At 41.9% G+C, this 26,492-nt stretch overlaps 1 long non-coding RNA gene across 1 annotated transcript; it reads left to right on the top strand.

Moving 5' to 3' along the window:
• Positions 1–498: 498 nt before the first annotated feature.
• On the top strand, positions 499–10,180 carry LOC126095161 (uncharacterized). Its single transcript, XR_007521914.1, has 3 exons — positions 499–655; positions 3,838–3,953; positions 10,074–10,180. It is a non-coding gene; the product is annotated as an uncharacterized LOC126095161 (long non-coding RNA).
• The last annotated feature ends 16,312 nt before the right edge of the window (positions 10,181–26,492 follow it).

The raw sequence follows: 26,492 nt of genomic DNA on the forward strand, positions 1-26,492 counted from the left end.
AAGGGTTCCGTTTGTACAGATTGAGGCACGGAATAGTAAAATGTGTTAATACACTGACTTTAAAATTCCGGGTGTAAAGAAGGCAGTACTAGACATTTTATTTTCTCTTCCTTTTGCCTGTGACCACGGACGTGTACGAGTTCAAAATATGAGGGAGAAAACTGCCACCGCATTTGGTATAATTACGTAAGTGCAGATTAATATCATGAATGTAATGAGCCTGCCAGGAGAGCCGTGTTTAGTTTCCGCTCGCTGCCTGTATGTTGTTGGTAAACAGTAGTACACTGCAGCAGCGTATGTTAAGCGGCAGTTTGTATAGGCTTGCTATCGGCACCGTGTGAGTAAACAGGGAACTGGCGCGCCTTGTCGCGGCTACGTGGCCGCGAATCGGCCACAGCTGCAGGCCACGCGCGGTCGCGGAGTGTGACGTAGCGTTGCACTGAGTAGGGTAGCGGCGCGCTTGCGCACTGGCCGCGGGCCGGCCGGCCGGGCTGCTTGCTGCGCACGGCACCACAGCAAGTGCGCCGCCTACATAAGGGGCGCAGGGGCACGCCACCGGCATCTCGTCGCAGGACGCCGCTGAGTACTCGCCGCAACCGCTGAAGCCGCCTACTTCTACCAAACATGCCTGACCCGTGCTGCGGAACCGGAGGCAGTAAGTACTCGCTTATCAGATTCACTCACGCCCATTCTGCTCCTATTCAGCCCTGTTGTTTCTGTCATCATCTTCATCCCTTTTCCACGCCATTTGCCAGGTATGGTTTACGAGATTGCTCAGTTTGTGTCTGTCCGTGTGCCATTCCTGTCTGAGGACGGTATATTGTACTTACATCCTCCTTCACTTGGTCCAGCCACTTCTTTCTTGGTTTTCCTACCTGCCTTTTTTCTGCCAGTCGCATCTATTTGTAGACACTGTTTTGCTATCCCTGCCACTTCCATTCATCTGGCATGGCCAAACCATTTCAAAAGGGACCTTGTTACTGTTTCTTTGAAGGATGTGTACGGTTCAGCTACTTTCCTAAGTTTTTTCATTTCATACCCCATCAATCCTAGTTTTCTGGACTATAACTTGTAAAAACATCATTTCCTCTTCCTACAGTATGTTGTCAACATGTTTGATTGTTGTGGTGTTTTCTAAGCCATGTATTATGTGGATGAAGTATGAATGGTAGTCTGTTTTGACCTTTAGAGGACTTGTTCATTCCGGAGTACATGCTTCTATAATTTACAAAAACAACGCATTCAGCGAACTTTTACCCACTTCTATACGTCCGTCAGATTTCATACTGCCACAGAGATACAGCATTTTTAAAGTGATCAATATTTCGAGTTCTCTGATGTTGACCATCTCTTCCTGTCTTGTGGTATTATCCGATGTTTACTACGCGCACGCTGTCGATAATACGTGCATGTTATAAAGGTTTATCTAATCCATTTAGATAAATAGACCCGACTGTAGTTGACTTCGCGGATTATTTATACCGAGGCTGCGACCCGCTGCTTTTTAGTGTTAACAAAAGTTTTCTGCCCACCATCCAGCTTTCGAACCATTGCAGGCTCATAAGAGGGTTGTTTTACGTAGTACACAACCACCATGGCATATTACGTTGGAACCTTTTACTAATATCCTCACCTACATGTTCAAAGTTCGGTTCTAGCTGCACATTACTTCAAATGACGGGCATTTTGCAGTATTTTAGTTATATATGTGTACAGGAACCACCCAACATTTTTACTTGTCTTTTTCATCATAAGTCTCCATATTATAGGTATTTCATTACAGTTCCGGATTCTTTTTTTTACGCTGTAAGTGGGACTGGTTACATGGTTATAAATTCAGAAGTTTGTTAACAAATATTGTAGCTGATGATGGGGTGAAAGCCATTTCTATTTTTCCGTATTTGTACAGTGTACATCAACCCGTTATAGTGTGTTAAAAAAAAAGTATTCCATATTTTGAGAGGAGTTATTATGTACGAAAAGGAGGAAATATATCCAGAAAACATGGGCTCTAAAATGCATACCCCAAAGAGCAATGGGAACTTCTCAGCGTTGCTACTGTTAAACACAGTTCTATTTCAAGCTCTTTCTATTAGGAACGACATACAGAACGCAATAAACACAGGAGTAAACAAATGAGAACATACTTTCAAACAGCAGAGCTTTTAATAACATCTGCTCGCTGTTGCATATCAGCAGCACTTGCAAACCATAGCTTAAGGAATGCTCGATATGGTAATTCATAGCAGGGCAAACTTCTGTCCGACGTCTTAGGAAATCATGTGCACTCTGGAAAACTTCAGGTTGACCACGGATGCTCTGTCATTCACTGATGAGGCGCTTCTGTAGTGTTGTACATCATTAATGGGGCTTGTATAAACCGAAGGTTTCAAGCGTCCCCACAACCAAAAATCCAAGAGATTAAGATCGGGAAACCGAGATGGCTAACGACTGGACCTTCCCGACCAAACTGTTGCCCATTAAATGTTAGGCGTGCTCGGACATTCGGAGAAAGTGAGCTGGTGCTCCATGATACACAAACACGTTTATGGAATAGTACTCCCTCCATCAGGACAGACAAGTCATTTGATGGCAACTGAAGAAACGTTTCACCAGGCAACCTGTTTGGTACAATGTTAAGTCCTATTAGTCTAGCAAAGAAGTGTTTCGTAGTAGCGGAGATGAACTAGTAGCTCTTTAAAAAAACTACACATTTTAGTACCTATGCTTGTGGAATTTTTTGATAGCTTTTGTACATACTACCACCTCTCAAAATGTGGGGGAAAACTAAACATAACACGGCGTCTCTTCTTCGACATTTTGACAATACTAATTATTTCTTAAAATTTTATTATAATTTTTAAGCTATTGCTTATGATTTACAGTCGAATTCATCACTGAATTAAAGACGCTTTTCCCATTTTTGAAAATTTTGGCTAACTTTAAAACAAACAAGGTGTTCCATCAGAATACCGGGATTCTCCAAGTGTTCCGTAGAGGAAACGTTTGGAAACCCGTAAAAGTCGACACGCACATTTTCCCTGGTTTTCCGACAGAATTCTCCAATGTATCTCTTGCAGTGTGTTGTTGGAATGAGGGCAAACAATTACTGTTCATCACGCCTATCATGGGACGGAAAATCGTGGATTTGTTTCGCATTCTAAAGAAAATGATTTTTAAAACGGAATTTTACGTGCCCATTCGAGCGATCCCAAATTAGTTAAAGTGCCATGTATTGTTTTATTTTTATGTATTAAGAGGTACAGTAAAGCACGAGGAATAACCAGCAGCGACGGTAGTACTGATGCATGATGATAGCGGACCGTGGGCGGTAACGCCTCTTCTGGAGTACTGGTTTGTCTTCGTGTTTTGCTTTTCCTGTTAACACATCGCTGAAACGAATGTCGCACTAGAATAATTTGGAACAGCTCTATCGAATGGGCACATAAAAATCCGCTTTAGAAATGCTTTTGTTTGTAACGGGAAACAAACCAACGCTTCCGGGTCGAGACCGGGTGTCGTAGGATGGGCACTATTTGTTTGGGCTGACTCCAGCTTCACGCTATAAAAACGAAATTGTAAATATGTGCCGAAATAGCAGAAGAAAATGAGCATATCGACTGTTTGGAGGAACACCCATTATACCCACTACGTAAATCACGTAAACTTCGGAAATTACGCGATTTCCTTTCGCTTCTGAAAGCAGCAGTAAAGAAATTGGGACGTTCAATATTCTTGCCCAGCGAAGCGCTTGCGAAGTGAGCACATTACCGCCGTGTGTAGCGGACCTCGCCACGTGTGCTGCCAGTACAGCAGGTGTTGTGTTTGGTGTTGCAGCTTGCCAGGGAGCCGGCTGCAAGTGCGGAGCTTCTTGCACGTGCACCAACTGCGCGTGTGGCACCAAGGGCTCCTCCACAACCTCCAAGTGAGCTAGCCACAGTCGCTCAACCAAGGTAAGCATACTGGTCCGCGCCTGGCTGCAGGGTGTCCATTAAGAAAGAGTGAGATGCAAAGAAAATTCACTGTAACCGTAGCAAATAAATATGTAATTACCATATTAACATCGCAGTTAGCTAAATAGCTGTGCAGCTTAATGTAAAATAAAAAAAAATTAAAAATGTAGTGTCTCAGAGTAGGCAGTACGCAGTAGGGAAATGTTTTTCCTCATGCGAAGCACGTCTCCGTGCGATACATTAGTATCGTTTGTGGCGTGTCGCAGACCAACACTTTGGATCAGTGAAATCACAAAATTCTGAAAGATGCACGGAAGTTTGTTTTTATTTGAATGGGTAGTGTACTAGCTGACAAAAACGGGTGCGGTAGGAATGTGGCTGCGAGGGGCGTGACGTCTTCTTGAAAGGATAGCTCACACTGTTCTAAAAACATTTTCTTGGATGCAAACTGTGAGTGACTTATAGAGGTTGGAACAACGCAACTGTATTAATTTTACATCTGCAGTGCACTGATACTTCTGAAATATCGACCACCAATGACCTTGGAGTCAAAAATGGTTCAAATGGCTCTGAGCACTATAGCACTTAACATCTGAGGTCATCAGTCCCCTAGACTGAGAACTACTTATACCTAACTAACCTAACGACATCACACACATCCATGACCGAGGCAGGATTCGAGCCTGCGACCGTAGCAGCAGCGCGGTTCCGGACTGTAGCGCCTAGAACCGCTCGGTCACAACGGCCGGCACCTTGGTGTCAACATGACGTTAAACTCCAATCTTCCTTTTTTTACTAAAGAAATAATATCGACCAAATTATCCATTTTGTATACATGGTATCAGTAACAGCTGTATCAGTAATTTATTACCACTGATATACAACTAGTGAAATGTGTCTTTTTCCGATTCAAGTTTAGTTTTATTCAGCTGAAACATCAACAATGGTAGCGTTTTCTCGCCCGTCTTTCGATTTAGCGTGCATGTGACGTCCGCATTTACTTTTCACAAGAACTTTGCTCTTGAGAAGTGTAGCTTTAAATAAAAACTGAAATAAACACAGAGCCCATAACCGGCGAACTATCTTGCCCAAGCAAGACGGAAGTTAGTGGCGGAAAGAACTGTTATCTTGTCTCTTGCTCGCTACATCACCCCTGTCTGGCCGCGGTAGCTGAGTGACCAGCGCGGCAGACTATCAATCCTAAGGGCCCGGGTTCGATTCCCGGCTGGGTCGGCGATTTTCTCTGGGACTGGGTGTTGTGTTGTCCTAATCATCATTTCATTACCATCCACACGCAAGTCGCCGAAGATGCGTAAAATCGAAAGACTTGCACCCGGCGAACGGTCTACCCGACGGGGGGTCCTAGGCCTCACCCCCAGCATTCATTCTTCTCAGCTGCCGGCTGCAGCTGCCTTCCTGTAAGGTAATTTTCGAAGATTAAACCGAATTCACATCTGTAAGCAATTGGGAAACGGCAGCCAATACGGAACACAACTGAATGGGAGACCTGATATTTTTGCCTTAATTGCTTACATACAGGCTTCCTCAAGTAATAAATTCTTAAATAAGTGCTGGAAAAATGTCTCTTAACAATGATAATACGTAAAACTGTTTTATAGCGCTGTTAATGCTCGAACTTCTATCTGTATAAAGAAGACAATTCTCTTTCTGTCTAACGAACTACATTAGACACTTTAACGTCATTTTAGATCTGCCTAACACAGTGCACAAACATAGGACCTCTGTAATACAAACGGAACTTTTCTCATAAAAATATGAGGGTAATAAGATTCACCTTCTTCCTGTGTGAACATTTCTTTAAATGTTTATTGCCCCTTAGGAACACCCGTTCAGCCATCCACATAACGACATTCATAAAGTGATGCACGCAATAAAACGAATTAATATAACGACAGAAAAGTATTCCATTGTTTTTATTCGAACCTGTAACTCGTGTAATTGCCGCTGAGTTGATAAAACACATGCTGATGATAAACAAAGTTAAAACATATTAAATAGTTTACAGGAACTATACAAAATTCCATAATTTATCTGTTACGTCAAATATAGCTTTTCGTTTCCGTTAGAGTGGCGCGAAGTTCTTTATAAACGTAAAACACTCTTAACCGAAGGAATTCGAATTCAGTTTAATACACAGGCAAATATGCTCAACGTTTAGCTTCGTAAGATCGTCGAAAACGTTACATGGTACGCTTTATATAAGAGTACAGTGAATTGAGGCACTACGAAATCTTTTATGCAATGACCCTGAATCTTCCACAGCATGTTACAGCATTTTACAGTGTATTAATAAAGAGACAAGATAAAAATGAAGCGGTTCTGTTTGATGTATTCTGCATAAATCAGTTACAAATTACAGTAGTTCAAAAGAAAAACGCCTTTTTGCATGCTACACATAACGTTTTTTTGTTTATCTCATGCACCCAGACGCGTTTCACAATAGTTACAAGCATCGTGAGTGGTTGTCACATCACTGTCTAATCCATTATTTTTAAGGCAAACAGCTTTCTCGCATGTGACATAGTGGTTGAAAGGTTGCAGTTTTTTTTTGTTGGTCACTAATTTTGGAAACAGTAGCCAAAAGGAAAATGCAAATTTTGATGCAGTTAACCACATGAGAAAGCGTATGGCTTAAAAATAATGACGCTGATCTGACACCCACTCAAGATGCCTTGTAACTACAGTAAGTTGAAACGCGTCTGGGTACACAAGATAAACAAAACAAAAAATGTGCAGTATGCAAAAGGTATTTTTCTTTTGAACTACTGTAATTTATATTCAGCTGCTACCAAAATGGCCGCACAGGAAACTTTTTAAGATTTACAAAATTTGTGGCTCTTGTTCTCCTGTTTCATACGGAGGTTGTAACATAAAACACTCAGAAAACTGTAAAATACATAACGCTGCTTAGGAAACTTACTAAGAGTCTGATACCAATTAGATTTGTTTTGGATAACATGGAATCTAATACTGTTTCGAACGCACAGACGACTTGTTTAAAGTCTAAATCAGGTGTTTTCCTCACGTTTGCGAAATCTGTTAAATTTCCCTTATTTTCATGACAAGGACGCAAACACACAACTTACTGCTGCTCAAGTAAAGCTTATTTTCTAGGAAATAAGGCAGCAAAACTGCGAACATTACAGCAGGTACACTCTCACTAATAATAGGTTTGCACACTTTTCTGCTGTACTGTACGTACTATAATAGTGAGGGGACGCGACTTGACTGGTACAACTTTACCACGCGTCTTGGCAGAAGAGCGTATACTTGTCGTAAACAATTACGTCACCACCCTCCAGTCTGTCTAATGGAGCTAGTTACTGTGCGAGGAGGGAGGCAGTACGCAGCGGCAATTGAGGCAGCGGCGACAGCAGATAAAAAGGGCGAAATTGACGGACGTCAGTCGGTGTCGCCGGCAGCTGCTGATGCGCGCCGAGGTCACATGTGTTAACACGGCCAGTCCAGAACCGCCTGCTCAGTTAGTCCAGCTGCACACGTGCCGTGCTAAACAAACAGAAACCCAGAGGCTCAGCGATGCCGCTTGTTTGCTTACCTCGTCTTATCGGAAAGTAGCAATCCGGCTTCTCTTATCAGAATGTTGTCATGAGAAATGGTGGAAACTTACGCGTTTGCACTTTCAATGTAATAATCACCAAGCACAGTAAGCAATTTCCTTATACTCGTACAATACCTGCTTTCCAAATTGTAACGCTATCCGACTGAATGTACTAAGACGTTCCATTTGTTATAACAACTGACATTTAATGTAAAAGTTTATGTAAGTACATGGTGTTGCAAAAATATAAAAATGCGTCATAACTTCCAGTTCATCTATAAGATGAGTGATATCAAACTCAAGTTTAAATAGCACACACACACAATAGCTCGTTTAACGATCAGTATCTCAAGACTAAAAAATTACGCCTCGTGCCAATATCCAAAAAAGGGAACAAGAGAGATCTGCTGAACTACAGTCCCATATCGCTCACGTCTATTTGCGGTAGGATTTGACATGTACGGTGTTCGAACATTATGAGCCAACTCGAAGAAACCGATTTATTGACAAACATCCAACAAGGATTCAAAACTTTCGTTCTCATGAACAGAACTAGCTCTTTATTCTCACGAATGAGTGGAATCGACAGAGGGTGTCAAATTGATTCAGATTTACAGAAGGCTTTAGACACTGTTCCTCACAAGCTAATTCTAATCAAATTGCGTGCCTGTGGAGTATCTTCTCAATTGCGCGGCTGGATTCGTGGTTTCCTGTCGGAAAGGTCACAGTCCGTAGTAACTGACGGAAAGTCATAAAGTAAAGCAGAAATAATATCAGGCGTTCCTCAAGGAAGTCTTATAGGCCCTCTGCTGTTCCTGATCTATATAAACGATTTATGAGACACATTGTTTGCAGATGATGTTGTCGTTTACTGTCTTATAAAGTCATCAGATTATCAAAACAAATTGCAAAATGATTTAGACAAGATGTAAGTAGGGTGCGAAAAGTGGCAATTGACTCTAAATAATGAAAAGTGTGAAGCCATTCACGCGAGCACCGAAATGAATCCGCTAAATTTTGGGTACATAATTCACACATATCTAAAGGCTGTAAATTCAACTAAATACTTAGGAATTACAATTACCAATAACTTCAATTGGAACGATCACATAGATAAAGTCGGTAAAGCAAACCAGAGACTATGATTTATTTGCAGAACACTGAGAAATTGTAGTAGGTGTACTAAACAGGTTACCTAGACTATGCTTGTACATCCTTTTCTCGAATATTGCTGTACGGTATGGGATCCGCATCAGATAAGAGGGCATCGAAAAAGTTCAATGAAGGGCAGCTCGTTTTGTACTATAGCGAAATGGGGAGCGAGCGCCACAGATATGATACGTGAATTGGGGTGGCAATCATGAAAACAACGGCGCTTTTCGTTGAGACAGGATCTTCTCGTGAAATATCAGTTACCAGCTTTCTCCTTACAGTGTAAAAATATTTTGTTGGCGCCCACTATGATAATAAAATAAGACAAATCAGAGTTCGCTCAGAAAGATTGAAGTATTCGTTTTGCCCGCGCATTGTTCTAGAGTAGAACGGTAGAGAAATATCTCGAAGGTGATTCGATTAAGCCTCTGCCAGGCATTTAATTGTAAATTGCAGAGTAGTCATGTTGATGTAGAATTTCAGTTTAGGTTCGAGGTTTCAAGTTTTGATGGTACCCACTTAGAAGCTTCCCAATCTTTTTGCCTTCGTGTCAAGTAAATATGCGTACTTAGGAATAGACAAGTATTCTGTTTGTTGACGTACCTGTCACTGAAGTGTTTGACGTCGTGATCGCCTAATTTGTAGGCTATTACCGCTAAAGAATTTTAAAAAAATTTCTTTATCTGTAATTGAAAATGTTAGTACCATCAAAAAACCGCAACTTATGTGCCTTGCCTTACGAAAAGGCACGAAGTTTAGGCGCGCGAGGCCTAGTCGGGATGTGCGTATATAGAAAGCATCGATACACACAGTGTGGCCAGGTAATGACTGAAAGCTTACGTCAGGCCGGCAGTTATTACTGTAATAGTGTAGTTCGTAATAAAAAATATGGGAGACAACTATTTCAGTCATTTCGTAACAAACCCGGACCTCATTTTTGGAGTATCTGAATGGAATTTAGCTGCCCGCTAAATTTATTTGTTAACTAACACAATTGGTATATAATGCAGATTACAAACATCCTGAGAACCACAAAGAAATCTTAAGAACTCAAAAGCTTTCGATGTAGCATATCCTGCTCATATGGACTCCCTGAGCAACAATAGTTCACGAAGTATACGATTGAGTCAAACTTATCCTATCAATGTAGCTCGTACTCAAAGATATCGACAGTTAAATGACGAACTGTCAGCAGTGGTCCATTTGTGAAACTTTGTGAAACCAGCCAAGTTTATTGACTGTAAGATAGGTTGCCTGACTAAAAAAAAAATAACTAATTTACATTGCTAATAAATGGAAAAAAATATTAGTTTTCAGTTTTAAGAGAAAAAATTAGCTGCATGTCTATAGAAAGTGTTTGACTAATGAGATAATTCTCTTCTTTGCAGGTGTGAAGACCCTGTTCTTCGACCTTCACCACACATCATCTCTTGTGTATTAACATATTAGCATAGCATGTGATCACCAAAAATAAAGTATTTAATGTTTAAACATAGTCTCTGTATAATTTCTTATGATTTCCCACTCACCCTTACTTTCCTATTTATTTCATGCACAGCAAGTAAAACACGTTTTAAGTATACAAACGTAAATTTTTTATAAAAAAGGGTGGTAGCTTCTCTAAGACGCACTAGTTCAAATCTCAAGATTACCGTTATTAGCATCATGTAGTCTCCAAAATTGTTTACAGAGTTCTGTGCGTCTGTTAATGTACAACGTGAATTTTAAGCGCAAAGACCCATACAATAACAGTGTAATAGTTTGTGTCCCACATTTATATCTGCATATATAAGTAATACATCTAATGTTCACAGTACTCCGAAAGTTAGTAACTGAAAATGTGCGATAGGTATGTAGAAAATTGGCATAGTTAATGAATATCTAGCAATATGTGGCGGCGAAGGCATTGATGCCGAACTGATGCTGAATCCGCGTTGTTGAATTGTCTTACAAATGAAAATGAATGTCAGAGTTTATGGAAGGTCGCTTACGGGAATCATCACAAATTTAAATACAAAGAATATACAAGACAGCAATCCATAAATATTTTGGATCAAATGCTTCGGTTGTATACGATGAATATGACGACTCAATATTTATTGATAAAAGGCAACCAATTCCAACATTTTCCGAGGGGAGTCACACAGCTATGAAAATGAAAATACACGAACAGAAAATCAACCTTTTAATAAATTTCTGGGGAACTTCATCAGCAATTAAGTCCATACTTCAACACTGTATTTTATTAATAAACGATAAGTCAGTGATCTCCACCTCAACTTAACTGTCTTATTGTGTTGGCCGTACTTAATAGCAGTCATGATATAGTCAGATAAGATGCAAGGTGTAATTGGAGCTCAAAACAGAATTCTTGGTTCCGGACGCAAATGAATCTGTTAAACCGGATGCTCTAGATTTCTGGAGACCAACAAAACGTCTTCTTTCAGAACTACTGCACGAAAAAAAATAGTTTACAGTTCTACTGTATAGTTCGAAAATTCTCAGACTGATCAGAAAATTGATTCTGCTACGTTTTAACTTATTCATACCGTTCCTGTGTGAAATAATGCCGTGAGATACACTAGGAATCGGCAAATTAGATACCATAGCAGCTGAACTTTTATGTACATGTAATATTTAAAATCAAATGTCGAAACAAAGCAGCCATAGCTGAAATTGTTTATTCAGGCGTAGTATTCCTGATGGTAAAAATTACGAATGAGCAATGGAAATACATCTTAAGCAGGAACTGATTTTAACGTGTCCCTGGGCAATGTAAGTCGAGACACATTTTTAGATGCTTGGTTAATGAAATGAAGCATAACTTTCGAAAATTTCTGTTGCCAGTCAGTGTCATGGACACACATTGTAAATGTACAGCAGGACAACAAATGACGAGTTTTCAGGGGGATAGTCTACTCTTCTGTGTACTGCATGTAGCCTGTTTTAATTACTACAAACTGTAGATAACACTGTGCAACACTGAAAAGGTAAATTGCATGAAACTGCTTTATTTCTATGAGTTCATTTGTGCCAATGATGAATATCACAAACAAAACAAACTTAGCTTTGGTTTTTACTTTACGAAGGTTTTCATCCGTAAAGGAAAATAGCACATATTTATATACAGGGTGTTTCAAAAATGACCGGTATATTTGAAACGGCAATAAAAACTAAACGAGCAGCGATAGAAATACACCGTTTGTTGCAATATGCTTGGGACAACAGTAAATTTTCAGGCAGACAAACTTTCGAAATTACAGTAGTTACAATTTTCAACAACAGATGGCGCTGCGGTCTGGGAAACTCTATAGTACGATATTTTCCACATATCCACCATGCGTAGCAATAATATGGCGTAGTCTCTGAATGAAATTACCCGAAACCTTTGACAACGTGTCTGGCGGAATGGCTTCACATGCAGATGAGATGTACTGCTTCAGCTGTTCAATTGTTTCTGGATTCTGGCGGTACACCTGGTCTTTCAAGTGTCCCCACAGAAAGAAGTCACAGGGTTTCATGTCTGGCGAATAGGGAGGCCAATCCACGCCGCCTCCTGTATGTTTCGGATAGCCCAAAGCAATCACACGATCATCGAAATATTCATTCAGGAAATTAAAGACGTCGGCAGTGCGATGTGACCGGGCACCATCTTGCATAAACCACGAGGTGTTCGCAGTGTCGTCTAAGGCAGTTTGTACCGCCACAAATTCACGAAGGATGTCCAGATAGCGTGATGCAGTAATCGTTTCGGATCTGAAAAATGGGTCAATGATTCCTTTGGAAGAAATGGCGGCCCAGACCAGTACTTTTTGAGGATGCAGGGACGATGGGACTGCAACATGGGGCTTTTCGGTTCCCCATATGCGCCAGTTCTGTTTACTGACGAAGCCGTCCAGGTAAAAATAAGCTTCGTCAGTAAACCAAATGCTGCCCACATGCATATCGCCGTCATCAATCCTGTGCACTATATCGTTAGCGAATGTCTCTCGTGCAGCAATGGTAGCGGCGCTGAGGGGTTGCCGCGTTCGAATTTTGTATGGATAGAGGTGTAAACTCTGGCGCATGAGACGATACGTGGACGTTGGCGTCATTTGGACCACAGCTGCAACACGGCGAACGGAAACCCGAGGCTGCTGTTGGATCACCTGCTGCACTAGCTGCGTATTGCCCTCTGTGGTTGCCGTACGCGGTCGCCCTACCTTTCCAGCACGTTCATCCGTCACGTTCCCAGTCCGTTGAAATTTTTCAAACAGATCCTTTATTGTATCGCTTTTCGGTCCTTTGTTTACATTAAACCTCCGTTGAAAACTTCGTCTTGTTGCAACAACACTGTGTTCTAGGCGGTGGAATTCCAACACCAGAAAAATCCTCTGTTCTAAGGAATAAACCATGTTGTCTACAGCACACTTGCTCGTTGTGAACAGCACACGCTTACAGCAGAAAGACGACGTACAGAATGGCGCACCCACAGACTGCGTTGTCTTCTATATCTTTCACATCACTTGCAGCGCCATCTGTTGTTGAAAATTGTAGCTACTGTAATTTCGAAAGTTTGTCCGCCTGAAAATGTACTGTTGTCCCAAGCATATCGCAACAAACGGTGTATTTCTATCGCTGCTCGTTTAGTTTTTATTGCCGTTTCAAATATACCGGTCATTTTTGAAACACCCTGTATAACATTGGACAACAAATTTTCACTTTCAGAATATTACACAAACATCGAGATGTACCTTAATATATTTCAGGTGAGCTAAATCCGAACCAGTGAACGGTTTCCTTGCATCACGTCAGAAGTTTTTGCAAAACAGAAATTAGTATAACCCTCAATACACAAATGCAGTGGCTTTAAGGGAAACTTCTTTTATGATGTTTTTAAGAAAATTACAATCCATTCACTGTTAGAAATGACTAAATCCTACGATATTGTCAATAGATGTGGCAAGTACGCCACAGTACGTACATTGAGGTTTTAGAAACAACTTATTTGTCATAAAACAAACTAGGTAAGCAAGGATGTAAAAGGACATTACTCAATATGACCTTGTTTTTTTGCACGTGAAGATGCTTATGCTTGGCCTCCTATTATGAACGCTTTTAGGTGTGTTCCTCTTCATCATCCTACAGTAGTTGCCGAGCACCGTGATGCTCCGCCTGCGTTGGTATCTTGTTTCTAATTCCTCGAGATCCTGGTGGAATCTCTCCTCATATTTTTCACTGTAGTCTCAAAGATTCTTGGGAAAGTAGTTCAAGTGAGAATTTAGCATGTGTACCTGGAGCAAGTGTCAAATGCAATTGGAGATCATAAAATGAAAGCAGTGCTTTTTGCCGATGACCTGATGTTATGGGGAAATTGCGAGAAGGAGGTGCAAGAGCAGTTAGATGCATGGGAGGCAACGGCAGCACAATATGGAATGCATTTCTCTGCAAAGAAAAGTGAAATAATTGTCACAAAAAGGAAGACGAACAGGCCCAATGTGGATATAACTTGTGGAGGGGAAAAACTACAAGTGGTAGAGAACTTCAAGTACCTGGGAAGCGTGATTGAAAGTAAGGGGGGAAACGCAATGGAAATAAATGAAAGGTGCAGAAAAGCAGGGCAGTTCTACAAATGCATTAGGGGGCTTATTTGGAGCAAGGAGGTGCCACAGAAATCCAAGGGAATTATATACCGAACCTACTTTGTCCCCATATTGGCATACGGAAGTGAGACATGGGTAATGCACAAAAGCGACAAAAGTAGAATACAGGCTAGCGAAATGAAGTTCCAGAGGAGCAGGTTGGGTGTAACAAGACGAGACAGATTGCGAAATGTGTATGTGAGGGAAAGACTAAAGGAGGAACCAGTACAGGACAGGATAGAAAAATCAAGACTGCAGTGGTATGGACACATGAAGAGAATGGATGAGGGAAGAATTCCAAAGAGGATGTTTGATCTGCAACTGGAGGGGAAGAGGCCCAGAGGAAGACCAAGAGATAGATGGGTGAAGGGAGTGAAGGAATGTATGACGAGAAGAGGAGAGAACTGGACGAAGGTGGAAGAGGGGGAATGGTGGAAAGACAGAACACGATGGAGAGGCTTGTGTTCCCGACAGACCCAGCCAGTGGCTGGAAACTGTCCAAGATGATGATGATGATGATGACCTGGAGGCTCATGTTACATCCAGGTTGCTTGAATGCATTCATCATTTTGTTGAATATGGAGAGGAGTTAAGAGGACCACATATGCTTCAATATAACTCTTCTAAATGTTTTTAGAACCAACATTCCGTTGTCTTCGTGGGCCATTCCTAGTTAATCCAATGCCGTGCCTTTGCTCGACTGTTCCTCCTGCAAATAAAACTCGGATATTTCCAGAATGAGATTTTCACTCTGCAGCGGAGTGTGCGCTGATATGAAACTTCCTGGCAGATTAAAACTGTGTGCCCGACCGAGACTCGAACTCGGGACCTTTGCCTTTCGCGGGCAAGTGCTCTACCATCGGAGCTACCGAAGCACACGACTCACGCCCGGTCTCACAGCTTTACTTCTGCCAGTATCTCGTCTCCTACCTTCCAAATTTTACAGAAGCTCTCCTGCGAACCTTGCAGAACTAGAGCACTTGCCCGCGAAAGGCAAAGGTCCCGAGTTCGAGTCTCGGTCGGGCACACAGTTTTAATCTGCCAGGAAGTTTCAAAACTCGGATATTTTGTGTAACCTAGCTGTCGATCCAACAAGAGTGAAATAATTTTGAAATCTCCACACACTTGTCATTAATGTTCTTCAACAGTAGTTCCAGATTTTCATAAGACTCTTTGAGAATCATTCAGTAACGAACTGGAAGGGAAGCACATACATTCCCATTGTAAAGGAGGAAACTATTTTTTTAATGGTATTTCGTGGTTTATAGACTAGCATGTATTCTTGGTTTTCAAATGATGTACTGATATTGTCCATTGAAACTAAACTCGCCTTATGTGTGTTTTGTTCAAAATGGTTCAAATGGCTCTGAGCACTATGGGACTCAACATCTTAGGTCATAAGTCCCCTAGAACTTAGAACTACTTAAACCTAACTAACCTAAGGACATCACACACACCCATGCCCGAGGCAGGATTCGAACCTGCGACCGTAGCAGTCCCGCGGTTCCGGACTGCAGCGTCAGAACCGCTAGACCACCGCGGCCGGCGTGTGTTTTGTCGTCTGGTAATATTTTGGTAAAGAGCTGTGGCAGATTCCTTGTTGCGTGCTCTTGAGTCCGTTGGAAGTCGCTGTGTTTATGCGCAGGTTCGTTCGCCAATCTCTCCAGCGTCTCTGCAACTCCACGTCGACATAGTTTAGCTGAAATTTTCTATTGTACTTAGAATGACTAGAAAGAGTAATATTTATTTTCGAGCCTCACCCAATTATTTATCAGAGATGAGCGCTCGTTTATTTCTTCCTTCAATACAACTTTTAGTCTTATCATCGAGTTTTAATACGTAATATTTACAATAAGAAGTTCCTCTTGTCTTTAGCAGAGCAAGGACAAAATTGGAGACATTAACATTACATTCAACAATAGAGGTAATAAAAACGGGGCCCGCATCTCGTGGTCGTGCGGCAGTGTTCTCGCTTCCCACGCCCGGGTTCCCGGGTTCGATTCCCGGCGGGGTCAGGGATTTTCTCTGCCTCGTGATGGCTGGGTGTTGTGTGTTGTCCTTAGGTTAGTTAGGTTTAAGTAGTTCTAAGTTCTAGGGGACTGATGACAATAGATGTTAAGTCCCATAGTGCTCAGAGCCATTTGAACCATTTTTTGAATAAAAACGGGTTTTCTTATGCAATGAGTAACGTCTTTGGCTCCTAAAAACAGCACATCATCTGACACACTTATTTCGTAATAGGTGGCACCATTCTAAGCATCACTTACTGTATGTTGTTACAAATACTAGTTTATTTTCTTCAGAACAATACGGAGCAAATTCAAGTTCTCTTTTTCCGTACCACCTGTATGAAATCTCTGCAGTGAGAAAATTTTCTTCATTAGTCCTGGAACCCAGTGTTTCTGCAAATTCCTTTGAGAGCCCAATATCGCGAACTAGATCATTCAATTTTGCTCGAGTCAAAGGTCTGGGGATGTCTGAAGCATCACCTGGTTCGTAGTCACTACCTACTTCACTCCTGCAGATTTCTGATACCGAAGTAGATGTAGAAAAACTGGTATTTTTCGGACTGGGACATCTGCACCATGGGATGTAGATAAAACAGCAGACGGAATGTTTGGATATGTTACATTGTGCCTGTTTCTCGCATTAAACCATGTAAGACTGCAGGAGAAAAAATAGCAGTCTGTTCCGTAGTTAGTTTGTTCGTGCCATATCATGGGCACCCCAGACAGTAATGGTTTTCTTGTTGCGTTTATCCTTTGTCAAAGTTGTTCGGTACACGTCCTCCTTGCATGCTTTGTGTGGAGTCCACGATTTTTCCCGGTCGCCACGCTGTACGCCAAAACGTGCACAATATGCTTTCTTTAAAAATGTAGTTATCTTCTGTCGCTGCTTCGTAGGAATAAACTGTTTGCACACAAGACACAAAACGCCAGGAAATTTTTTGCGCCCCATTACTACATTTTGATTTAATTGCTGGGGCTCACTACCATAAAGCTGTAGAACATTGTCAAATCTAAGGCAAAAGAACACACAAAAATTAGACATAAAAGTAAACAATTTTTAAAATATTGTAAAACAAGGATTTTCAGAAAATTGCACATAACTGAAATTTTTAAACTGTGACTTCTGAGGATAAGTGATGTGGATTTTTCTGAGTTAAGATCTGGATCCTGTCGGTAAGTTACACTAGAAACGTGCACACATTCCATGCAGCGAAATCATCTTTTCCCAGTGTAAATGTTACATATAAGAATGAAATGATATAACAAAAACTTTATTCAAATCTCAGGTCTTAGGGTTTCTCAATACCTCGCTCCCGTTAGCATTATGGTTCGTATTGAAGTGATTTTAATTTAACGCGTTAAAATTTTTGTGGAGAAAATGATTCACGAAGGCGAGACAGGTAAGTAGTTGAGGAAAAAATTCCCACGATTGAGATATCAAAAGCCACAGCAGGTATCCTCGTTGGCCCACAGACTCAAGATGTTTCCAGAAACAAGCAGTTTGGTTAAATTTTGTATGAAGTCTGTCTGGTAAAGTTTTTAAAACGTCTCGATTTCTTAGCAAATGTAAGAGCAGCAAATTATAAGGAGTTTGTAGGGGAACAGCTGTCGTGTTATATAAAAATTTTGCTTCTAACATGTATCTGAAATATACCTCCATTATGCCCACCTCGCTTTCTTCTTTGAAAATTATAGAGCAGTTTCTGACGTAGGCTTACACGTCGTGCGATTTCATCAGGATACTGCAGTCTTGAATTACATCCTACGGTGTATAATAAAGACGCACGGTTACGTAACTGCATGGGATAATATAATTCAGAAGCGCGCCGCTGGGCCGAAGAGCTGTGAGATAGATGCTTGAATTCATTCATATCCAGGCAAGTGGACTCCAGCTATTTTGGCAACCTACTGCTAGGGACAGTCCAGACGTAACTTATAAGCGATGAGCCAAGCGGAAACACGCAGCCGATCTACAGTTCGATAAAAAAATTCTTCAAGATGTCAGTTGGGAACATTGATGGTGGTAAAAGTACTGAATATTGTGTTTTCTAGCAGTACCAACCGATTTTTCTGTTCATTATAAATTAATCTAATGATTTGTATAATAATGTCTAATAGAAACAGTAAAAAATACGGAAAATTGTTGACTTTCTTTTGGTTTAAATTAGTTATTTTGTGAGCTGGTGTTTACTAAATTTTATCAGTACAAGTGTTTCAAATTATTTGAGCGATTCTTCATCTCAGGGATTCACAATTATTTACAAATTTCCTATACTATACAGTTCAGGGGTACATTGCTACTTAAATAAGTATATACAGGGTGGCGCAAAAGTCACTGGACACTGAACACTGATTTAAACAAAAGGCTGAATTTATATTTCATTACAAATACAAACAATACTTACAATTATTTTTATGTTCAAACTGTTTTCCGTCTTCATTAACACATATCTGAAGTCGTTTCGCAACACTGTTACATACTGTATGGCATAGTGTGGTATCACTGCCCAAATCATGAAATGCGTCGTGTATATAGTCCTTTACTTCAGCAATGGTCTGAGGATTCTGAGAATAAACGGAGTGCTTGACGAATCCATCGGTGTAATGTCTGGTGGACGTGAGCCATGTCAATATCTGCCCTTCAAACAATCCATTTTCTTTGGAAAGTTTCATTTAAATAATCGCGGACGGCAGTGAAAGTTCTAAGCACATATCATAAGTCCTGCTACCACGTAATTCTGAAGCATATCCAAATAGTTATCTCCTGTCACTGTTCCTCCAAGCACGCCAAATGATGATATGGCCTCCAAGACACTCATACCAATTTAATTTAGTGGTTGTTCTAGCAAAAGATTTTGATTGGCAGTATACCAGTAAGTGCGGTTGTGTCTGTTAACTTGTCTGCTTAACTTCTAGTTGGCCTCATCAGACCACACAATTTTATGAAAATGTTAGGATCATGTTTCTGTTGGTCAAGCATCGCTTCACAAAACTGAAGACGTCGATCTAGATCATCTTCACGTAACGTATGCCGTAAACGTGGAATGTAAACTTTAAAATTCTGTTTGTGTAACATTCTTTGTACTGACCTTCGTGATAAATCTAGCTCAGTTGCTAATCGTCTGGTTGATTTTCGCGCACTTTGGGTCACAGCTAAACATACCCGAAATTCATTTACCTGAGTTGTGACTGTTGTAGGGCGGCCAAATCTTGGTGCATCCATAACAAATCCAATGAATGTAACTCCATCTTCTGGCTGTAGTGTGGGACTACGGCTGGCCAATATCCAATAAAACAATACCAATCGCCGTTATTTGGGTTTTATTTTTATTTTTAGGCTAGCACACCCATAATCACTGACATCGATTTGCTGTAGGATTTTGGAACCTATAATGTATACGAATATTATGAGTTACCTCGAAGAAAACGATTTATTGACAAATATCCAACATGGATCCAGAAAATATTTTTCTTATGAATCACAACTAGCTTTTTATCCACACGAAGCAGTGTGTGCTGTGGATAGGGGATGTCAAAATTATGGCTTATTTTTGGGTTACCAGAAGGCTTTTGACACCGTTCCTCACAAGAGACTTTTAATCAAGTTGTATGCCGGCCGAGAATCGTCTCAGTTGCGCGAAAGGATTCGTGATTTCCTTACAGGATCACAGTTCGTAGTAATTGATGAAAAGTAATGGAGTAAAACAGAAGTAATATCTGGCGTTCTCCAAGGGAGCAGATCTCCTGATCTGTATAAACGATTTAGGAGACAACTTGAGTACCCCCATTGAATTGTAGGAGGTGACGCTGTCATTTACCGTCTAGTACAGTCATCAGATGATCAAAGCCAACTGCAAAGTTAGTAAGACCTGTATGGTGCGAAGAGTGGCAATTGACTTTAAATAATGAAAAGCGCGAAGTCATCCATATGAGTACTGCTAAATTCTGGCTACACGGTAAATCATCCTGATCTAAAGGCTGTAAACTGAACAAAATACTCAGAGATTACAATTACGAATAATTTAAATTGGATCGTTCACGTAGATAGTGTTGTGAGGAAAACAAACCGAAGACTGTGTGCGATTTATTGGCAGAACACATAAAAAGTGAAACAGGTCTACAAAAGAGACTGCCTACACTATGTCCGTATTCTTATGGAGTATTCATGTGCAGTATGGGATCTGCTTTAGATATGACTGACGGAGTACATCGTATAAGTCCAGAGGACGGAACTCGTTTTGTGATATCGCGAAATAGGGGAGAGAATGCCTAGTGTTCTCGCAAACTCAGAAGCCGTCGACGCAGGTGTTGTTCCCCTCTGGCACCTGCGCGTGTTTATATCCGTGTCGGGAGGTCGGCGTTTCTCTTTCCCTGCGGACCCTACAAGGACACGGCGCAGCTTTAATGGAAAGCTACGCGGAGAAAACACGCCCGTTGCCTCTAAAACTGATCGCTTCAGCACCAAAATACGAGTATATATTTGAAGTTGTCTTTTTGAGCTCTTTCTCATGTACCGCAATTCAGTATCAGTTCCCATTTCTGAAAAGTGTAAATTGGTCCTTCCATGGTTCTTTAGAGAGCTGTAAAGAGTGAAAATGGTAGAGAAAGACGGAGATGGGAATACACACCAACAGACGAATTCATGGCGGACCGCATCAAACTAGACAGAAGACTGATGACTCACCGAAAAAGAAAGAAAAAAAAGTGGGGGCGGGCTGTTGAAACGGCCCATCCATTGTCATGGTGTCCTTACGATACCAGTTTGCATTACTCCGTGATAGGTGGTTTGATATTTCAGCATACGGCAGTGGCTTGATTCAGATGATATTGTCCTAACTGACTGAGTTTTGAAAGGAGATTTTGCAGCGAACTTTGAGGCTAGAAGTGTTTTCCATTTTTGACCAACACTGACTGCAGTCAGAGGACATGTTTTACATGAATGCCTCGATCATTTCCTTGAAATCTTCATGCGTTTCCATCAGTGCGTTTCATAAACCAACATTTTGACCGCACTTTATGTACGAATTGCCATGTATAGGGAATATAATTTTTATCATCTTCGAGTCACTAATTTCTTTAAGAGTTACATTGTCAAAGAAGGTGAAGGTGGTGAAGCTTTTATTTTGACCACCAGCAGAATCACAAAATATGCAGGATGTCTCAGGGGGATTGGCCAATATTCAGGGGTATAACAGAAATAATTATCAATAGCTTTACGCCTATCCGTGTGTAGGACATAATGTAACATGCCGTCATCGTCCACGTGTTAGTGACGGGAAGAGCGAATGAAGAGAACTGAGTTCGAACGAGTCACGGATATAGGGCCACAGGTTTGGACATTCCGTCAGGAAGATTTTGCAGTAGATAAATGACAGAGTGGGGGGGGGGGGGGGACGAAAGAGACGAGAAGTCTTTCTGTGCTCGGCGCGATGGTGATTACGAGTTTTCAAGGTAGATACCTCTGCTGAGCAACTTTCATCTCTGTGGAAGAATCGATGAGGTCAAAGGATTTGTTTTCGTGACCTCTGTTTCATGTGTTCGGCAGTTTTGCGGTTGCCGACGTCACAGAACAAAGTTCTTTAGTTAACAGCAGATTCATTACCACTAGGCTGACCTATTCGTTCCATCTTTTTTTTTTTTTTTTAATTTTTACAAAGCATTTGCCTGAAGTGCGGTATATTGTAACGCTAACAGCCCATCCCAGCCCAAATCCGGCGAGGGAGATGAAATAACAGTGAAGGAAATAAAATAATACGCTCTATCCCACGAAAAATAGCTGTCTCTCTTTCTCTTTCATCAGAATCTGTTGTATTTAAAACGGTTTTATGTACATCGTATGCTTATTTCTACTTCTTACAGATACGACAGAAAATTGTGGGGCATAGTATCAAACTGATGAGAGGAGTGTAAAAGCATCTAGGCCGGGCGATTATGGAAGAAAAAGCATCGGCACATGTTGCCATGATACGATTAAGTTCCACTGAAATCCAAGAGTTAATACTGATCTCTAACTTAAATGAATTTGCATCTATACTCGAAACAGAGAGGATACAATATGCAGTTTATTCCAACGTTTCCAAAATAGCTTGGAACCACGCGAATGCAAATAATTACGCAAACGATATGACACCGCTTTTAAAGCAGATGCCTCTTTATACACATGTCATTACTAGATTTTCACACAATGTGCACATTGTACGCTCTGCCTTATGCACAGCACTGGGAACACTTCTCTTTTGTTCCCAGCGTTGCATGTAGAAGCTATTTTGTAACTGTGAATATTCGACGTGAGTAGGCTACACGCATAGGCTGCCTTACGGTGCACGACATACATTTCCTGCAACTGAAATCTCTGTCGAGGAGCAACCTCACAATAAAACTTCTGCTACAGGGGAGTGACTTGACGATATTCGTCTGTTTAACAGAAAGCGTAAAACATTTATTACCCCCCTCCCGCCGGAGATTCGAGTCCTCCCTCGGGAATGGGTATGTATGTTGTTCTTAGCATAAGTTAGTTTAAGTAGTGTGTAAGTCTAGGGACCGATGACATAAGCAGTTTGGTCCCTTAAGAATTCATGTACATTTGAACATTTTTGAACATTCATTACCATTTCACAGGAAGACTTTTTTGCAAATACTTGCCAGGCGTGGAGCCTTGTAAAACCTGTACATTAAACAGTCCCAGCGGAAAAATCATTCTTTTGGAGCACAAAAAATGCGAGTGAGTTTCTCTTTAAAAGACTTTGTCCAGCCGCCTCAATCTTCTTTCCTCCTTCCTTACGAAAAATTTTGGTATGCTAACATATTCGCGCTCTTTTAACACAGAACATTCTAAACCCTTTTACCTAGTCTCTCTTTGCAGTTAATCCTTCACTCTCAGCATCTTTCTCTCACTGCTACTTCTGTGTATGTCTCTCTCCCGCTGTCTCCTTTTTCTCCCTTCAATGTACAGTTATCCCATTGCTACTGTCTCCTGTCTCATTTACACCGTCTCCTTTTGTCTTTCTTTCCAACTGCCACTGTCTCCTTGGCAGCTCAAAAATCCTGGGGGGCCAACTTATTTTTCCACCACAAGCAAGTGTTTAAAATTTCGGTCCAAAATACGATGTCTCCTACACCTAGGTGCTAAAGTTTTCATTTCCACAGCCTCATCTCTCTTTTGCTCCTACTGCTTCTATCTCCAGCCATTTCTCTTCCTCTTTTACTGCTACTGTCTTCCACTGACCATCAATATCTCCTCTCTCTTTGGCTCCCACTCTATTGCCTCCATCCATCTCTCTTTCTCTTTCACCGCAACTTTCTCTCTACCATCACCACTGGCTCCGCTCTCTTTCTCCCCCACTGGCTCTGTCTCGTCTCTCTCCCACTATCACTGTCTATCTCTACTCTCTTTAAGCACAAAAAAGCACGAACATGTTAGCTTTCCCAATTTTTTCTTGAGGAAGGCGAAATGAGGATTGAGGCAGCTGGTTGCCCACTTCCCTTTCAAAGTCCTTTAAAGAGAAACATATTCGCCTTTTTTGTACTCCAGCGGGAGTATTTTTTCTCTGTTTCCCTACTTTTTCTGCTACAGCAGGATGTGCTGGTTGTATATTCAAAAAAGGGGTTCTATACGTCAGTAACGTTTTCACCCTTTATTTATACACTTCAACGCATTCATATACTTTGACACATATACAAAACAAACAAGTATGCGCAGTATAAGGTTATCACAAAATCGTTTGATTCACATTTTTTCTGGATGCTTTGCTCATCGATCGCAGTTAATCGAAAACGCCCGGATTATACACTCCTGGAAATTGAAATAAGAACACCGTGAATTCATTGTCCCAGGAAGGGGAAACTTTATTGACACATTCCTGGGGTCAGATACATCACATGATCACACTGACAGAACCACAGGCACATAGACACAGGCAACAGAGCATGCACAATGTCGGCACTAGTACAGTGTATATCCACCTTTCGCAGCAATGCAGGCTGCTATTCTCCCATGGAGACGATCGTAGAGATGCTGGATGTAGTCCTGTGGAACGGCTTGCCATGCCATTTCCACCTGGCGCCTCAGTTGGACCAGCGTTCGTGCTGGACGTGCAGACCGCGTGAGACGACGCTTCATCCAGTCCCAAACATGCTCAATGGGGGACAGATCCGGAGATCTTGCTGGCCAGGGTAGTTGACTTACACCTTCTAGAGCACGTTGGGTGGCACGGGATACATGCGGACGTGCATTGTCCTGTTGGAACAGCAAGTTCCCTTGCCGGTCTAGGAATGGTAGAACGATGGGTTCGATGACGGTTTGGATGTACCGTGCACTATTCGGTGTCCCCTCGACGATCACCAGTGGTGTACGGCCAGTGTAGGAGATCGCTCCCCACTGGGTGTTGGCCCTGTGTGCCTCGGTCATATGCAGTCCTGATTGTGGCGCTCACCTGCACGGCGCCAAACACGCATACGACCATCATTGGCACCAAGGCAGAAGCGACTCTCATCGCTGAAGACGACACGTCTCCATTCGTCCCTCCATTCACGCCTGTCGCGACACCACTGGAGGCGGGCTGCACGATGTTGGGGCGTGAGCGGAAGACGGCCTAACGGTGTGCGGGACCGTAGCCCAGCTTCATGGAGACGGTTGCGAATGGTCCTCGCCGATACCCTAAGAGCAACAGTGTCCCTAATTTGCTGGGAAGTGGCGGTGCGGTCCCCTACGGCACTGCGTAGGATCCTACGGTCTTGGCGTGCATCCGTGCGTCGCTGCGGTCCGGTCCCAGGTCGACGGGCACGTGCACCTTCCGCCGACCACTGGCGACAACATCGATGTACTGTGGAGACCTCACGCCCCAAGTGTTGAGCAATTCGGCGGTACGTCCACCCGGCCTCCCGCATGCCCACTATACGCCCTCGCTCAAAGTCCGTCAACTGCACATACGGTTCACGTCCACGCTGTCGCGGCATGCTACCAGTGTTTAAGACTGCGATGGAGCTCCGTATGCCACGGCAAACTGGCTGACACTGACGGCGGCGGTGCACAAATGCTGCGCAGCTAGCGCCATTCGACGGCCAACACCGCGGTTCCTGGTGTGTCCGCTGTGCCGTGCGTGTGATCATTGCTTGTACAGCCCTCTCGCAGTGTCCAGAGCAAGTATGGTGGGTCTGACACACCGGTGTCAATGTGTTCTTTTTTTCCATTTCCAGGAGTGTAGTTTGTATTTTAAAAGAGTAAAAATGTTAATAGGAATGCTTTACTGAATTTGCAGTCTTTTCAGTTTTACATAATCTTTGGCAGTCATTTTAAGTTCTTCTCAGGCATGTGTCGACTCTTATTAGCCCATTTTTTGTTGCTGCGGTACAACTTTGGGCATATTTCTATAGGAGTGAGGCGTTCTTTATACAGAGACAGCGCGTCATTAAGTTTCTCGTTGAAAATATGTTGACTAAAAACTTAGTTTGGTGGCCTGAGAATCGTTGCGATGACCCTAGAACCTTTGCCTGTGTTCACTGCGTCAGTTAAAAATACATTTACTCCTAGACCGGATATCACGTGCTAGTTTTACGTGCATAAATTCGGTAACTTTGACCCTCTGTATCTCGGTAACGTGTAACGTTATCGAAAAAAGTTTCCAAGTTCCCCGAGAATACCGTTCTAAGAGCATGTGGGAAAAGTTTCGACCCTTTGCTATGAATATAAATTATAGAAGTGGCCATATCCACAGCTGGTACTTTTCGAACCCAAACATCGTGGTTTTCTCTGGAACCGCCAATGAACAAATGATACTTTTATAAACCACCTAAGATCCACCCTAAACCACACCTAACGCAAAAGGACGAACCGATTTGCTCAATTTGCCCAGGCTGAAGGAAGTGTGTAATATTTAATTTTTGCCCGTGTACTATACTGGTACATTACGCCCGTTCTTCCAATAGGTATTCAAATGGTCACTAGGCCAAGGGCTATCCAAAATACTTGATCCTTTTCTCTGTGATCAATAGAACCCGACATGTGACCACTTGAAAAGTCTCATTTCGCGCGCGGCTTTTTGGGTCATATTGGAACTGTAGTCTGTACTCTGTCGTACTGATAGATAAGAACAGAATAGAAGTTTTTGAAATTTCATATGTTTCTATGAAGAGTTAATTTTATAACGGAGGGAAGCTTGGCGGGGAGGGTGGGGGCTCA

Source organism: Schistocerca cancellata, chromosome 8, assembly GCF_023864275.1.
Source record: "Schistocerca cancellata isolate TAMUIC-IGC-003103 chromosome 8, iqSchCanc2.1, whole genome shotgun sequence".
NCBI lineage: Eukaryota > Metazoa > Arthropoda > Insecta > Orthoptera > Acrididae > Schistocerca > Schistocerca cancellata.